This window comes from Hordeum vulgare, chromosome 7H (genome assembly GCF_904849725.1).
Source record: "Hordeum vulgare subsp. vulgare chromosome 7H, MorexV3_pseudomolecules_assembly, whole genome shotgun sequence".
Classification (NCBI taxonomy): domain Eukaryota; kingdom Viridiplantae; phylum Streptophyta; class Magnoliopsida; order Poales; family Poaceae; genus Hordeum; species Hordeum vulgare.
The window spans coordinates 546044042-546050948 of NC_058524.1; the positions used below are offsets into that span (position 1 = coordinate 546044042).

General features: G+C 46.3%; 1 long non-coding RNA gene across 2 annotated transcripts; it reads left to right on the forward strand.

Moving 5' to 3' along the window:
- Positions 1–1497: 1497 nt before the first annotated feature.
- LOC123411639 lies at positions 1498–3397 on the forward strand. Of its 2 annotated transcripts, XR_006613297.1 has the most exons (5): positions 1502–2438; positions 2583–2693; positions 2791–2882; positions 2963–3068; positions 3151–3397. It is a non-coding gene; the product is annotated as an uncharacterized LOC123411639 (long non-coding RNA). The 2 variants fall into 2 exon arrangements; XR_006613296.1 differs by having other exon boundaries at positions 1498–2438; positions 2963–3397.
- Positions 3398–6907: the final 3510 nt, after the last annotated feature.

Here is a 6907-nt window from a genome sequence, read left to right on the forward strand (position 1 = left end):
GGGGACTTAGCTGCGACTCCGTATCGCCTAAGTTAAAAACAACTCCGAGTGCGGACATGCTCCACACTCGGGGGCTTAGCTGCGACTCCGTATCGCCTAAGTTAAAAACAACTCTGAGTGCGGACATGCTCCACACTTGGGGACTTAGCTGCGACTCCGTATCGCCTAAGTTAAAAACAACTCCGAGTGCGGACACGCTCCACACTCGGGGGCTTAGCTGCGACTCCGTATCGCCTAAGTTAAAAACAACTCCGAGTGCGGACATGCTCCACATTCGAGGACTTAGCTGCGACTCCGTATCGCCTAAGTTAAAAACAACTCCGAGTGCGGACATGCTCCACACTCGGGGGCTTAGCTGCGACTCCGTATCGCCTAAGTTAAAAGCAACTCCGAGTGCGGACATGCTCCACACTCGGGGACTTAGCTGCGACTCTGTATCGCCTAAGTTAAAAACAACTCCGAGTGTGGACATGCTCCACACTTGAGGACTTAGTTGCGACTCCGTATCGCCTCTCCACTCTTAGAGACTTGACTTTGATCTAGAAATCATATAATGCAGATACAACAAACATTCAACATGACGAGCTTTGGATGACTTAAACCCTCTGCCGGACTCATCTAGTCCGACAGAGGCTCGGGGACTACACCCAGTGGGTGCACTTAGCGTGCCCCCACTAGAAGAGAAAAACAAAAAAGAAACATTCTCCTTGGCCACGTCCACCAACAACATCCAAGTTCAACAGATTCAACAGATTCCAACCGACTACCAGCAGTCAGTCAGTGTCTCAAGATCCTGTTGGTCACTCGGATCTACTTCAATTCTTAAGTTCACTCGGATGTACTACTCAGTGGAATCGATCAGGGAGAATGATGAAGACTTCAATCAACGCATAATTTTGCAAGGCTCTGAAGCACGTTCAAGTTCGGTCTGCTGCTACAAGATTTACATCGACACCTTCACCACTCGGACCCTGATCCATTCGAGGGCTAATGACGGGGATATAGCCCTAGGGTAGGGTCATAGGTCTGACCAATACGTCCTACCCAAGGGCACCTCATTATTAGTTTAAGGACTACAAGGGAAATTCCTACTGTATCGTGACAACATCTAATCCACTCGGTACGGATCCACTCAGACAAGTACATTCCATCCACTCGGATGACAGTCAACCACTCGGCCGTATGACTCACTCGGTCATGCAAATACCAACAGTCGGCAAGACATCTGTAGTGGGCTGACATTATGGCATCAATGCCCCATCTTGTAACATAAGAGGTGAGGAGGTGGCACACTCTATATAAGCCACCCCCTCCACATAGCTAGGGACATCATCTTCTTCTTCTCCCCCTGCGGGCTCATTCCTTCCCTGGAGCTCTGGCTCTCTCTATACCATGTAACTCATGTCCATGATAGATAAAACAAAGCCTCTCCGGAGCACGAGACGTAGGGTTGTTATCTCCACTTTGAGAGGCCCGAACTCACTAAAACCACCGTGTCACCCATGTGCATCTTGATAGATCATGCTCCGTTATCTTACCCCCTTTCTACTGTCGGAATCGAGGTTCTTACCCCCTTTCTACTGTCGGAATCGATACCACGACAACCCCATCCCGACACGGAGCACAACGCGAGTCCGCCACCGCGTCAGCCGACTCCACCCCGACACCACGAGACGGAGCCCACCATGAATCCCTCGCCACTTCGACTTCTAGAGCATCAACGGACTACAAAGCAGAAGAGAGCACCAAGGAAGAACCCCCCTCCTACCAAAAAGAAGTTGGCTTATGAGATGACCGAGGAGGAAATCAACGCCCAAACGACATCTGAATTGAAGGCCCATTTTGGACTGAAACCGCCCCCACCGCCAAAGGAGATAGTACCTCTGAAAACCGTACATTGTGTTTTGGAGAATCTTGCTAAACCGCCTCCGGAGAGAATGCGATCAGACTATGAACGCTCAATTAGCAATTCATATCATCCACAACAAAAAATATGTCAAGCGGTAGTAAGAAAAGCGGGAAAAGTGTTCCCCAGCTAGGAGAACAGGCAGTGCAATCGATCCCGCCGCTCAAGGTGAGTACCAAAGTAACTGACGCTGCTGTTAGAGAGATGGCTAGAGAGGCCAGTGTCATTGTTGAATAACTCCTAGGCACCGAGGAAATGCCAGGGTGGAATTGGAGGCACTAGCATGGAAATATGTTGTCGGGAACCTCTGTTCGGGCCTGAGGAGGTACCGCTTCTACCAACACAAATGTACAAATTGCATAACTGGTACCTAAGGGAAATAAAAGTCGGGTGACACAGCCTCATGGTGAAAGTCAAGCCAGAGCATTTCTTCCATGAAAAATATTTGTGGATTGAGTTTCCAGAATAGTTTCAGTTATTCAATCAAGACACACTCGATGAAACAGAGGAGAACTTGTATAAATTATTGAAGGTACTAAATACCCAACCAGAAATACTATTTCCTTACAACTTTAGGTGATTATTACTGTCTTGTACTATAAGTTCTATTTTGCTTACTCGATGTTAAGTGCACATAATACTTGATTAATTATGCATGCCCGCTTATACAACGCAGGTTCCAGAGAATCCTTCTAATCATTAGTGTTGACGAGGGAAAAGTTGAAGTACTGGACTCACTAAATAAAAACCCTGAAGAGTACAAGAACCCGAAATTGATGCTCGACAGGTAATTTCAATCATTATCGCACTATGTCGGTCTGCTTAGTTTATTTCCTGATATCAAGCAATCAATGACTCCTTTATTCTTTTTGTTTGTCGGGTAGGGTTTTGACACGGTTCACCTAAGAGATTGTCGGTAAATGGAAAAAGGAGCTGACATGGAAATGACCCAGGGTAATTAAGTAGTACTAGCTAGGTGCGTGCACCTCTTTATTTCTAGTTTCAATACAATTATCATGCTTGATTATTATCTGACTGAATTTTATTCTCGTAAAGTGGTGCATGCAGCAGGAATAGGGGACTAATCTATGTTCATACTATGTTTGCGAGGACATTCGCTTTATGACCAAACGGCGCACAAATAAAAGACATCTTTGGATACGTAAACACTATTCACATTTTTTATCATGATCTAATATACATACACACAACTTATATATTCATATTGGTCTCCTTCTTTAAAGATGACGTAGATGCGGGATAGCCTCCTAGCAAAGGACCGCATATGAGCACTTTAAGAGGAAATGGCGGGATTTTTTACTTGAGCAGGTCACATCTTCAAACGGAGAATACCACTACAACTAATGACTGCATGTAATGATCTGTAAGTTATAGGAGAAATTTTATATACCAAATTGTGTATATATATATATGTGTGTGTGTGTGTGTGTGTGTGTGGTCGTATGAGAAATTCTATGATATATGATTGGTCCTACGAGAAATTCTATGATATATGCATAACGTGTACAATATGTAGTAGCGTAAAATATGTTTGAAATGAAAAATAATTAAATGGAAAAGACAAAATGAAAATAAATAATAAACAATAAGTTGCCCCCTACCGAGCTTATTCTAGAAGCCCAACCAAAAAAAATTAGAAGCCTACTAGTCAGGTCTTAATTAATAGGCTTCTAAAAAAATAAATTTGATTGGGATTCTAGAATAAGTTGGGTAGGGGGTAGCTTATTCCAGCTTATTCTAGAAGCCAGCAAAAGATTTGGCCCTTAGTCCCGGTTGGTGCCACGGACCGGGACTAAAGGTCCCCGGCGCGTGCTGCCAGCCACATGGAAGGGCATTAGTCCCGGGTCGTGGCCAACCGGGACTAAAGGGGGGGCCTTTAGCCCAAAGTTATTAGTCCCGGTTGGTTACCCGGGACCAAAAGCCCTTACCAACCGGTACTAATGTTCGTTTCTCCACTAGTGGTGGTTGCCAAGGAACCTACTCCGGTGTCACCAGTCCATCCGCCTGCCGCACACCACTTCTATTCGCCCGCTATATAAAGTCCAGCCCGTGCTATAGCCGTAGTCATCCTTCTCCGATCACTTTCTTCTCTCCGCACCACTCCTACCATGGCCTCCTCCCGCTCCAAAGATCTTTGCAACGCAATGCTGCTGGATGGTAGGCCGACAGACAGGTTGAGGTCGGCGACGTCCCAATGGATACTGAGGACAAGCCAGCGCCAACCTCCTCGCTGGTGCCACCATTGCTGGTGCATTGCAGCATGACCATCGGCGAGGCTCGTGCCCATTAGATGCACATGGTATGGGAGGAGCAGGAGGAGTATTTCTGAGAAGTGCGGGTCAACACGGCCTACAACCATAAATCCTCGGGTAGGATTGGCTGGCGGAGGAGCAACTCAACGTCGATAGGGAGATCCGCCCGAGGACGTGGCAGAGCAGGCGGCGATGCTCGAGTACTACTGCTTTGCCCGTGAGATCCGCGTCGACTGCTAGCAAGGAGTTCGATGAGGCAACGGAAGAGTTGTGGGGGAAGAGCAAAAACGAGGAGGACATCACCAGCTCTGCCAAGGCCGCCCCCCGCTGTCACGACCATAGGCGCCACCAGTAGTGAGGAAGACTAGTGCATGGTATATTACCACTCCTCGGGTCCTAGGAAGAGCACCGCTCTTCCCCTCCGTGTGAAGCCAAGCTTGGCAGGCTAATAATCGTCGGCCGATTTGCTACTCAATCTACGGTGGCGGAGGCTGCGGAGGCAGGGCTGGAGAGCGTTGCAGTGTAACTGAAGAAGGCGAAGGCAAGTGTTGGAGCTTCATTTCTCTGGTCTCATGCCGGACATGAGGAACGAGCATCGACAATCATTTAGGTTAGATTAAGACAAGGTTATTAGCTAAAGTATGTTAGAAATTATACTCTGATGGTTGGACGAGCTCTCCTTGTAGTTGAATTATGTCCAAAATGTAATTAATTCGATCCATTTTATATGAAATTTGTCGTGTTTGCATGAATATGATTGTGTTGGATGGCGGTCTCGAGCATTTTTTTTACGGGAAACGGCAATAGCTCTGCCTTTTTTCATTAAAGTGGGAGAGAAAAATTGTAGATGAAAACTAGAAAACCCAACTATAGGGAAAGAGGAAAAAGAGAAAAACACCTTACACGGAACTACTCGCAAAAAATAGGGCCTATAGTAAGCGGGTCATCTCGTATCAGGGACAACATTGTGCCAATCGTGGCCTTCTTCCCTTCAAAGATCGTGTTGTTCCTCTCCTTTCATAGGTGCCAAACCGTATACACATCCATTGTGTTTTTCAATCTTTCTTCTTTGTTCTTGATGTTCCTCGGGAACTTTCCCCAGCAGCCTAGAAGCGAGGTAGAGCATAAATCTACAACAAAACTTGAGGGGGTGCAAGGCATTGAAGGAGAACCAAACTTCCTTGGTGATAGGGCATTGTAGAAAGAGGTGGTTTATCGATTCCATCTCCTGATCGCACACACAATAGAGATCATCATGAGGACACCCATGTGCAACGAGACGGTCGGCAGTCCATACTTTGTTTTGTAAAATTAACCAAAGGAGGAATTTAATCTTGCCCTCCTCTTTGACATTCCAAACCTTGTGCAACTCGGGGTTCATGATCACGCCCAAAATATGAGTAGTGTAAGCAGAGTAGGGTGAGTAGCCAGAATTTTTCATAAGGGTCCATGATATGTTGTCCTCGGTATTTGCAAGCGTGATCGCTTGGGTTTTAGCCTATATAAGGATTAGTTGTTCAAGCTGCAATTTCGTTGAAATTCTACGGAGGCTTATAATCCAAGTATTATTTAGTAGCCCCTGTGACACACAAGTCTTTTTTTCTCTAGGAGAGCTAGAACAGCCCAGGGGCATAAACCTTTAGCGAACAATCCAAGAGCCAATTGTCCTCCCAGAAAGATATTTTTTCTCCATTGCCCAATTCCATCTTTGTGCAGGCAGCAAATAGATTCCGGTCAATCACATCATATGGTACTTTTAGTCCCTTCCAAGGACGCGGTTCCACATCCCATTCGTGCCACAACCATTGCAGTACCAATTCTATGATGTATCTATCAAGATCTTTGACCCCCTAATCCTTCATAAGCGTTGGGCTAGCAGACTTGGTCCAGTTGACTAGACACTTGCTCCCATGAGCCTCTTCCTCGCCACACCAGAGGAAACTCCCGCGAATCCGATCAATCTTCTTGAGCAGCCATTTTGGAGGGCAAGAATGGTGAAGAGATACGTAGTGAGGGCCATTAGGACCGAGTTAACCAATTCCAATCTCCCCATCCTAGACATGAGCTTTCATTTCCAACACCGACTCTGTCCAACAAAGGTTGGCATTCAATTTTCCTTGGAGCTCTTGTGTTTAGAGGTATTCCCAAGTATTTGCAGGGGAAAGAGCCGAGAGTCCCAGCAAAAGGTGCCAAGATGTCTTGTATGGGGAGGTTGTCACATCTAATCGGGAAGGAACCACATTTTTCCATGTTCACTTTTAATCCTAAGATGAGCCCAAAATCATTCAGCAAACCCACAACAGCTTGCGCCTCGCTTGCCACGGGGTTGAGAAAAAGTGCAGTGGCATTTGCATAGAGAGTTAGAGACTGGTCCTCATCTTCGGCGAGTGGTGTGGCACATTAGAGAGAAGTAGATGTTCTGTTGCCAATGCAAACATCCTCTGAAGTGGCTCTAGAGCGAGAATAAAAAGCATAGGTGCAAGTGGTCCACCCTGCCTAAGCCCTTCTCTGGGTGCAAATTTTGTTCTCGGGAGGCCATTAAGCAGAACCCCCGAGGATGAGGATCGAAGAAGAATAGCAATAAGGTCACATCATCTAGAGATGAAACCAAACGCCCTCAGGACTTCAGAAAGGTAATCCCACTAGAGAGAGTCGAATGCCTTTCTGAAATCAAGCTTCATGAATCGTTCTTCTCTTGATGAAACCACTTTGAAAGAAGACACAAGAT